Source organism: Triticum dicoccoides, chromosome 1B (assembly GCF_002162155.2).
Source record: "Triticum dicoccoides isolate Atlit2015 ecotype Zavitan chromosome 1B, WEW_v2.0, whole genome shotgun sequence".
Taxonomy (NCBI): Eukaryota; Viridiplantae; Streptophyta; class Magnoliopsida; order Poales; family Poaceae; genus Triticum; species Triticum dicoccoides.
This window is the reverse complement of record NC_041381.1, coordinates 583326280-583337729: the sequence shown is the minus strand read 5'-3', so window position 1 is coordinate 583337729 and position 11450 is coordinate 583326280.

Genomic DNA, 11450 nt, shown 5'->3' with positions numbered 1-11450 from the left:
TCAAATTCAAACTCCATATGTGATTATTCAAATGCCATTTAATTGATTTGTGCTAAGCAGCAGCTATAAGTTGTTCTAACATGCATGAAAATGGTACAGATGGATTCCTTGAATTTTTCTGATAATTTTTCATATATAAATTATTTAATTTTGAGTTACGGTTGAATTTCTATGATTTTTAGAAGTTTATACAATTTTCTGGAATTTTCTGAATAAAAATAAATCCAGAAATGATTTATGGCGTCAGCATCACGTCACGGTGACGTCAGCAGGGTCAACTGGGCGCCCCAGGTCAAACCTGACGTGTGGGGGCCACACGTCAGTGACACAGGAGCTAGTCCCGGTCAAACCCAGCGCTGACTGGGGTTTGACCAGGGGTGGGGCCCACAGTCAGTGGCCTAGGGGGTTGGTTAGTGTGTCATTAGTGGCTAATGACAGCGCCACGTCACTGGCCACCGGAGTTCGGCCGGCGGCGACCCGAAACGCGGCGGATGTTCGCCGGGGCTGCGCTACAGACGGCGGCTGGGCAAGAGAAGGGCACAGGGAGGAGGCCCTCACTTGCGCGCATCTAGTGGTGGTGGAGGCCGGGTCTATCGTGGCCGGAGCCAACGACGGCGAGCTCCAAGACGGCGGCCGGAGTTCGGGTGTGATTGGAATCGGCGTTGTGGTGCACGGTGAGACGAACGGGTGGGCTAGATCGGCTCCTGGGAGCAGCGCGAGCGCGATGACATGCTCAGGGGCAAGCTGGGCTTGCTCAAGCCATGGTGACGACTTCGCCGGCGGCGAGCACAACTCGGCTATGTGCATCTATGGCTAGGGCGCGAAATCGGCGCGGGGAGAAGAGGGGAATCGACCGGAGGCTCACAGGGGTTGCGACGGTGGCCTCGGGGAGCTCGGGGAGGCGTCAGGGAGGGCACACGCTCGCCGGCGATCTCGGCGGCCGAAGCTTGAAGAAGAGGTCGGGGAAGCCGCTGCAGGGCGCGTCCGCTCGTGTGGCTTGGCGGGGACGGTGTAGAGGTCAGCGACGGAGCTTCTGGAACTGGCGGAAGGGCGAGGGAGGGCTGGTGGCTGCGGCTATGGCGAACGGCGGCGACGGCGACTCTCGGGTGAGCTCGGGGAAGGGAGTCAGGGGAGGGAGAGAGGGTGCAGCGAGTGAGGGAGAGGTGAGAGGGGGTCGGGGAGGCGCGTGGCGTCACCGGGGCGTCGAGGAGGAAGCAGGAGGTGGCCAGGGGAAGCAGGAGGTGGTCGAGGCCTCTCGGGTGCGCGCCACGCCTCGGTCCTTCTGGCGAGGAGGAAGACGACAGGGGGAGTGGAGATGGGCTGGGCCGTGCTGGGCCAGGTAAGTGGGCGCCAGGTAAGTTAGGTAGGTGGCCTGGTGGCCTTCTCTCCCTTTCTTTTATTTCCTCTTTTCTATTTCTATTTTCTGTAGTTTGTTTTGATTTAGTTTTAGACACTAAATCATTTTTTTATAAATCCTGAGAATAATTGTGGACATTAACTGAATTATTACAGAGGCCCTCAACTATTTTCAGAATTGTTGGAGCATTTAAAAATATTAACAGTATTTAAATGCTCCAATTCAAATACAATATGGTTTATTCAAAAAAATCCAAAAATGTCTTGGAAAAATATCCATCATCTCTGGATATGGTTTTCACCCTTTTCCAGTAATCATGAACATTTTTGCAAACCAATTTGGGTTCTTTGAAAATATTTTGAAGTTGAACCTATTTGCAATGCTTTGGTGCTAGGGCTTGGTCATCCCCATTTCAAATTTCATAAAATTTAAACATGTTGCATGGATGCTAAAGCAAAAACAAACAAGGGCTGATCTGAGGCTGTGACATCTAGATTGGTTTTGCGTGTCTATAGAGGCTTGCGGCAGCAGAACTTCTGATCTATCGACTCCCCTAGGGTTTTTGGAATATTTGGGAATTTATAGGGCGAAGAGGCGGTGCGGGAGGCCATCGAGGTGGGTACAACCCACCTGGGCGTGCCTGGGCCTCCTGGCACGCCCAGGTGTCTTGTGATCACCTCGGGCCTCCCCTATGGTATTTCTTTGGCCCACCAGGTGTCTTCTGGTCCAGAAAAATCGCCAAAAAGTTTTGCTGCGTTTGGACTCCGTTTGGTACTGATATTCCGCGAAGTAAAAAACAGCAACTAGCACTGGGCACTATATCAATAGGTTAGTCCCAAAAATGATATAAAGTTGGTATAAAATTATTGTAAAACATCCAAGAATGATAATATAACAACATGGAACAATAAAAAATTATAGATACGTCGGAGACGTATCACACATAGAGCAATTCTAAAAAATCATATCATAATTATGGCTCTATCTAGCAAGGATGATTGTGAAAAACTAAAAGAAAAACAAGAAAGGACTCATATAATACAAGACGCTCCAAGAAAAACTCATGATATGTAACGAATAAAAATATAGCTCCAAGTAAAATTACCGATGGTCGTTGGAAGAAAGCGGGGATGCCTTCCGGGGCATCCCCAAGCTTAGTTGCTTGGTTCTCTTGAATATTACATTGGGGTGCCATGGGCATCCCCAAGCTTAGGCTCTTTCCACTCCTTATTCCTTCATCCATCGTGATCTTAGCCAAAACTTGAAAACTTCAATCACACAAAATTAACAAAAACCTTCATGGGATCCATTAGTATAATAAAGCAAATCACCACATTTAGTACTATTGCAAACGCATTCATATTTTATTGTTGCATTAGACCTACTGTATTCTAACTTTACCATGGTTTATACCCCCCGATACAATCCATATATTCATCAAAATAAGCACACAATGTAAGGAAAATAGAATCTGCCAAGAATAGAACAGTCTGTAGCAATCTGAATATTGACTATAGTTTTGTAACTCCAAAAATTCTTAAAAATTAGTACAAAGTAGGGAATTTGTATATAAATCATGTGTAAAGAAATCAGCGTTTTATGACACTCGATTGAATTTTGAAAATTCTGTTATTGGACGCAAAAGTTTCTGTTTTCCAACAGGATCAAATAAACTATCACCCAAATCACCCTAAAGGCTTTGCTTGGCAGAAACACTAATTAAAACACAAAAATTAGAGGCATAATTGTATATTTATTGAAGAATAGAAAGAAAACAATAAAAAAAATAAAAAGATAAATATTGGGTTTCCTCCTAACAAGCACTATCGTTTACACCCCTAGCTAGGCATAATGCATAGATCTTTACGTGTTGCCATCTTTGTTTTCCATCTCCTAAATTTTAAATCCATAATTCCTTAGAGATCTAGCATGCATTTTTTCAATGATCACGCTTCTAGGGATAAAGTTAAAGAATTCATTCATACAAGTATGTTCTTTCATCAATTCAAAAAAGTTGGGTGAACACTAATAATCTTAAGATCTTCATTGTTGCTACTAGAAGCGGCACCCTTGTTCTTATGGTAGATTTCTTACTAGGAGGATTTTTTTTCAATAGTTTTAATGGAAGAAAAACCTGTGCTCAAATTACAAAAAATTTCTTTCAATTTATCAATCTATGCGGGACTCTCCTCTACTCTTCCATTAGATACGAGTTGTTTTTATCTTAGTACTTTAAGGGCATCTCCTACCTTTGACCGATTCAATTAGCAAAATCATGGATCATTTTTTTCAAAATTTTCAACATGTTCTTGGGTGAGTATGTTCTTTTCACTAGCATCTAATCATTGCATGACTTGCTCAAGGGTTAAAACTGTTTCATTGATGATAATACGTGGAGATCCCACTAAACTCCCCATAGCATCCAAAGCATCAAGAGTGTGATAACTTAAGAAATTCTCCCCGGTGATAGTATCAAGAACAAATGTATACCAAGTAGTAATTCCCACATAAAAATTGCAAAGAAGAACGATAGTGGAATGCTTATGAATAGATCTATTATAAGCATTGAAAATCCCTTACCAAGCGTCTTTTAGGCTTTCTCCTCCCCTTTGCTTAAAATTGAGAACTTCTTTCTCAGGGGTGCACATGGCGAGGGAAGAATTAGCCATAACGATAAAGCAAGCAGGAACACCGTCAAACAAGAGATCTGACACGAAAAAGGCAAATGGAAGGAAGGCAAATAAAAAGACAAATATTTTTGTGTTTCTGTAAAAACGTTTTAGAAGTGGGGGAGATGAAAATGAGAGGCAAATAGCAAATAATGTAATTGCAAGGAGATGAGAGTTTATGCGTGGGAAGCTGATAGATGTTGATGATGCCTCCCCGACAACCACACCAGAGGTTAACAAGAGACTGTCTTTGTTGATCCACCTCGGCAACAGCGCCAGAAATTCTTCCTGCTACTTGTGATCCGCGTTGGTAAATTCCCCAAAGAGGAGGGGATGATGAAACACAACAGCGGTAAGTATTTCCCTCAGTTATGAAACCAAGGTTATCAATCCAGTAGGAGAACCAGCAACACTATGTAAACAACACCTAGACCCAAACAACAAAACCTCGCAACCCAATGCGTTGGGTTATCAATCCCTCCAAGGTAAGATAAATAGATAGATTTATAGATGCAAGTAAAATAAAAGCAAATACAATGCAACAAAGTGTTTTTGGATTTTTTGGAAAAACAGATCTGAAATATATGATAGGAAATAGACCCGGGGGCCGTAGATTTCACTAGTGGCTTCTCTCGAGAAAATATATGGTGGGTAAACAAATTACTATTAAGAAACTGATAGAATAGTAAATAATTATGACGATATCAAATAGTGATCATGTATGTAGGCATCACGTCCAACATTAGTAGATCGACTCCTGCCTGCATCTACTACTATTACTCCACAAATTGACCGCCGATGACCCACAAGTATAGGGGATCTATGATAGTCCTTTCAATAAGTAAAAGTGTCAAACCCAATGAGGAGCAGAAGCAAATGACAAGCGGTTTTCACCAAGGTATTTTCTGCAAGCACTAAAATTATCGGTAACAGATAGTTTTATGATAAGATAATTCATAACGGGTAACAAGTAACAAGTGTAACAAAGGTGAATCAAGGTGGCCCAATACTTTTTTAGCAAAGAACAAGCCTGGACAAACTCTTATATAAAGCATACCGACAAGTTAGTTTTCATCATGCTCATATGATTCACGTTCGTTACTTTGATAATTTGATATGTGGGTGGACCGGTGCTTGGGTGCTGTCCTTACTTGGACAAGCCTCCCAATTATGATTAACCCCTCTCACAAGCATCCGCAACTACGATAGAATAATTAACATAAATTTAACCATAGCATGAAACATGTGGATTCAAGTCAGCCCCTTACGAAGCAACACATAAACTAGGGTTTAAGCTTCTATCACTCTAGCAACCCGTCATCTACTTATTACTTCCCAATGCCTTCCCCTAGGCCTAAATCATTGTCATGTAGTCGACGTTCACATAACATCACTAGAGGAAATACAACATACATCTCAACAAAATATCAAACGAATACCAAATTCACATGATTACTTATAATAAGACATCTCCCATGTCCTCAGGAACAAACATAACTACCCACAAAGCATATTCATTTTCATAATTAGAGGAGTAGTTAATAGCATCAAGGATCTGAACATATGATCTTCCACCGAATAAACCAACTAGCATCAACTACAAGGAGTAATCAACACTACTAGCAAACTACATGTACCAATCTGAAGTTGTGAGACAAAGATCGGTTACAAGAGATGAACTAGGGTTTGAGAGGAGATGGTGCTTGTGAAGATGTTGATGGAGATTTACCCCCTCTCAATGAGAGGATCGTTGGTGATGACGGAGGCTTTGATTTCCCCCTCCGGGAGGGAAGTTCCCTAGCAAAATCGTTCTACACGAGCTCTAGATTGCTCCTGCCCAGGTTCCGCCTCGAGATGGCTGCGCTTCGTCCTGAAAGCTATCTTCTTATTTTTTTCCTGTGTCAAAACCCTCCATATAGCCAAAGGTCGGCACCAGAGACCAGCCAGGGGGCCCACAAGCCCTGGGGGCACACCCAGGGGATAGGGCACGGACCCCAGGCTTGTAGCCACCTGGTGGGTCTCGTTTGGTATTTTCTTAACCCAATAATTCTTATATATTACAAAATAATTCTTCTTAATTTTCCAAGACTTTTGGAGTTGTGCCGAATAGGTATCTCAGATTTGCTCCTTTCAGGTCCAGAATTCCAGCTACCGGCATTCTCCCTATTCATGTAAACCTTGCAAAATAAGGGAGGAAAGGCATGTGTATTGTACCCTAATGTGAAATAACAGTCCATAAAGCAATAAATATTGATATAAAAACATGATGCAAAATGGACATATCAACTCCCCCAAGCTTAGTCCTCGCTTGTCCTCAAGCGAAAGCCGAGATCGATAATCATGTCCACATGTTTAGAGATAGAGGTGTTGAAAAATAAAATACGGACATGAAGGCATCATGATCATCTTTAGAACAACAATATATTGTCATATAACTTCCCATGCTAGAGTGGTAATTCATTCACAAAGTAAAGCATGAATAAAAAACTTTATTGAAAACCAACAAACTATGATCTTGGTCATGGAAGCAATTGCAATTTATCATAACATCAGAAAGAGTCAATATAAGAGGTTTGTCTAGCAAGTCCACATACTCAATTATCTTTTAGTCTTTCACAATTTCTAACACTCACGCGGTATTTATGAGATCAAAGTTTCAATCAGACACAGAGAATGATAGGGGCTTATAATTTCGCCTCCCAACTGTTTACCTCAAGGGTAATGTCAACAATAATAACTCATGATCACTTACATCCGAGTGGATATATGTGTCTAGATCTTTCCCTAACACATGACACTTGCCAAAAGAAAAAGGCAAAATATAGGAAGTGGTGAAGATCACCATGACTCTTACATAAAGGTGAGTACTGAAAAGTAAAAGATAGGCCCTTCCCAGAGCAAAGCAGTGGTTGTCATGCACTTTTTGGTTGCATGCATGCAACCTTAATGCAAAAGAACGTCACTCTATATTGACGCTTGTGATAAGAACTTTATTATGCATTCCGTCACTTTTATTTCTTCCCCATCACAAGTTCGTATAAAGCTTATTTTCCTCACACTAATAGATTATACATATTTAGACAGCAATTTTTATTGCTTGCATCGATGACAACTTACTTGAAGGATCTTACTCAATCCATAGGTAGGTATAGTGGACTTTCATGGCAAAACTTGGTTTAGGGTGTTTGGATGCACAAGTAGTATCTCTACTTGGTGCAGAAGTTTTGGCTAGTATGAGGTGGAAGCAAGCGTCACATGTTAGAGGATCCATGACAATATAACTTCTATTCGGAAATAAGTAAACAGAACTCATCATGTTGTCTTCCTTGTCCAACATCAACTTCTTAGCATATAATATTTTAATGAGTGCTCACAATCATAAAAGATGTCCAATATATTATATTTATATATGAACATCTCTTTCTTTATTACTTCCTTCTAATTGCAACAATGACCAAAACTATGTTTTTCAACTCACAACAAGTTTCTATCCTCATACTTCTTATATGTGAAGTCATCACTCTCCATAAGATCATTATATACTCTTTTATTATTTCTTTTATTCTTTTTATTTTTCTTCTTTTCCAAGATCAAAGCAAGAAAGTAAAGCCCTTACTCAAAATGACTATTTATTATATAACTCCCACACTTGATTACATAGAGGGAACTCAAAGCAAAACTCAAAAACTAGATCATACTAAAACTCATGTTCTACTAGATGAAGATATGACCAAAAGGATCGAACTAAGAAAGACAGTAAAGGTAAATATGTGATGGTGATATGATACCGAGGCACCCCCCAAGCTTGGCACATGCCAAGGGGAGTGCCCATACCCATGTACTCATGTCTCCTTCTTCAGAGGTGGTGGTGATGGAGTTGATGATGTGTCTGCCAGTTTCAATAAGATGTCCTTCAGATCCTACAGTTCTTGGAGCACATGCTGAAGTACATTTGCATTCTTTTGAATTTCCCCCAAAGATGCTTATTTTCAGGCCAGCAAGAACTTTTCCGCATTGCTTTCACTTAGACGGGATATATCCCAATTGGAGGTATACGTGTATGAGGGGTGTTCTCCACTCCATAGTTATGAACCATATTATTGAAGTTGTTTCGATGTAACCTGTGTAAGGGCCTCCTAGGGGGAAGTCCTTCTTGTATCCCTTGGCCTTCATCGTTACTTGTAGTCCTACTGCTTGATGGGGATTTGGAATAGCGGAGATGCCAGCTAGAGTGCCTCTCTCCGAAGCTGGAGGGTGGATCTTAAGTGAATCCCCTTCTTCTTCCTCCATCGCAACTTCCTCTTCCTCTGTCCTCCTGAGTTCCATTTTCATCAACCAAGCATCATCGTCCACATTGTTGGAGGAGGAGGAAGACATGATGTCTGGCCTTGAAAACTCTGGCAGAGAACAGCTCAAAAAGAAAATAGGGGATATTGCCGCGGTACGGTGGTCAAAACCTTTGGGAGATTATACAATAAACTTTTACCGACCATAAGGAGTATCCTGCAAGAAAATAGAGTCCAGAGGGCACATGAGGTGGCCACAAGCCAGGGAGGCGCGTCCAAGGGGTAGAGCGCACCCCCAGGGCTTGTCGCTTCCTCGTGCATACTTCGGACTAGTTTTTAATTTCATAATTTTTTAAATATTCCAAAATGGATTAAAATTGCCATTGGAAAGGTTTTTGATTCTGTTTACTTATCGTACCACATACCTACTCCTTTTAAGGGTTCTGGAGCGTTTCGGTAGGTTTCCCTTATGTACTCCTTAGTGTTATGGTATTAATAATATTGGTTTCAACATTTATGGGAGTACCTGAGATATAATGTTTGATATTCTGAACCTTTACCACCTCCGGGTTATTGCCTTCGGCATTGTTGGTCTTTATGGCACCAGAATGATAAACCTCCTCGATAATGTAAGGACCTTCCCACTTGGAGAGAAGTTTTCCTACAAATAATCTTAAACGAGAATTGTATAGCAAGACATGGTCACCTACATTGAATTCATGCTTTTGTATCCTTTTGTCATGCCATCTTTTAACTTTTTCTTTAAATAACTTGGCATTCTCATAGGCTTCGATTCTCCATTCATCAAGTGAGCTAATATAAAATAACCTCTTCTCACCGGCAAGTTTGAAATCATAGTTGAGCTCTTTAATTTCCCAATAAGCTTTATGTTCTAGTTCAAGAGGTAAGTGACAGCACTACCAAAAAATACACTTCCGTGATGATACATGTTTGTCATAGTTGGTCACATTTTCTATCATGCATGTAGATCCATGACGATTTTATGACAGAATCAAAATAGTCATACCTGTGCTGTCGTAGAAGTGTTCCATGACATTACCAAAATTATCATCACAGAAGTGTCCACTTCCACGACGACAAATCACATGTCATAGAAGTGCTTTCGTCAAGGGTGACCGACACGTGGCATCCACCATAAGGTTTGCCGTTAAGCTATCGGGTTCCGGTTTGGATCCGATTACACATTAACTACCTGGACCGACGGGGATTTTCCACGTGTAAAATTCTCAATGGCCAGAGGAACCACGTGTCGGCTCATCGTTGGGATAGATGTCATCCACTAATTGGATCGAAGGCGCATATGATACGTCGACACGTGGCACGGCCCAATAGAGGCCCATTACAGTGAAAAGGTCGGCCCGTTTGACTTGGTCAAAAGGTAGCGGTCGGCCCACGAAAAGCATGTTAATGGCCTATTTGCATATAGCCCACTTACAGCCCGCTAACTCGCGGCCCGTCACGACCTACCAGAATTGGGCCCAGTAGCATCATCTAGCTGTCCAATATGATTCCAGCCCATTGTAACCTATGGCCCATGTATGGACCATGACGTCTTTCGGCCCATAGGAGGCCCTTTGTAACTATAGGCCCATTAAAGGCCTGAGATGAAACTAGCCCATTATTCCGTCGGCCGTTTCCAGCCACTACAAGAAATACGTCAACCTGTGACCTTCTGTCAGTGCCCCTGGAAGAATTGGTCATAAATATACGACCATTTGAGACCAATTGGTCAAAAGCTGTTTGGGGGGCTCCAAACCCTGAACTATAACGACCATTTTGATCAAAAAGGTCATAATTTCCTTACACGAAATGGTCATAAAGGAGACAACACTACTCCGCTGCCTTATTTCTAGCTCATCACGACCAATATAGATGGTCATAACCTTGTAAATTGTGGTGGATTGCTATGACTAGGCGCCACCTCATCAGTTTTGCCTATGTGTCTTGTCCATGTGTCAATTTTTGCCCTAGGTTGTGAAGCAACCTATATTTCTGTCATTCCCAATATTCCCAAAAAATATCATAAATTCTTTGGGTCATTTCTTCGTCAAATATGTAAAAAACCTTCCTTGCCTGGTTCAAAAATAATTCAACAATATTCATTTTCCTATTCTATTCAGAACAACTCTTGTGAAGGAAGTGCTATTTATATATTCTTGATTGCCCTCAAAATTTTTGGGAACTCTTTCCTATCCAAATCATTGCCTCATGACAAAATTCAGCTCCATTTGCCCAGTAAGTCTTCCTCGGCAAATTTCAAAAGTTTTTGTCCACCTAGAACCTTTGTGAAATAAGTACCAGCTATGCATATCCTAATGAGTTGAATTTTTTCCACATATTCTATATGCCTACGTAACTTGCCTACACCAAATTTGAGCTCATTTCATTTAGCCAATTTCTCACTAATTTTTCGAAGTTTTTGTCCAGAGAAGAGCATTGTAAAGGAAGTAGCACTTTGGCATGTCCAAATGGTATCCTTTTTCTATAGTGCTTTCCTATGCCCAAATAATCACCCACCACCAAATTTCAGCTCAATCCATTCATTATTTTGAGCCCAACCTCAACATTCATATTTATGTCCGGTGTGGTACTTTGCAAAGCAAGTGCCACCTAGGATCCTCCATTTGAGCTGAAAATTTGTAAAGAAACTCTTCTTAGTAGATGATCATCCTCAGCCAAAACTCACGCCCATTGGTCATATGCATTTCCCGTACCGCTAATCAAACACTTGGTTGCTAATTCATGTTTGTGTATAGTTTGGTCTTGTCGTGAGATTCTTATGTTGTCACTTTCTTCCTAGAACCTACCCGAGGAGTGACCAACCCACTAGACATGCCTAGGCCACCCATAACGCAAGGCAATGCCACAGTCACGCGGTGACCACTCGGCGAGCATGCGAGTTTATGCACTCTGGAGTTGGGGCCCTCGGCCACCGTCCAAACCTTGGTGTATCGCCGCCAAACCTTGTATTTCTGATTAAATAGTTACTTATGTACCTAGAAATGATTTTTGGAAAAAATAAAGGGCAAACTATAAGGCAGCTGCAGTTCAAACTTGACCCGCTTCTAGCTAAATCGGCGGAAATTTGTCTTTTTCACGAGAGGTGGATCAAAACTT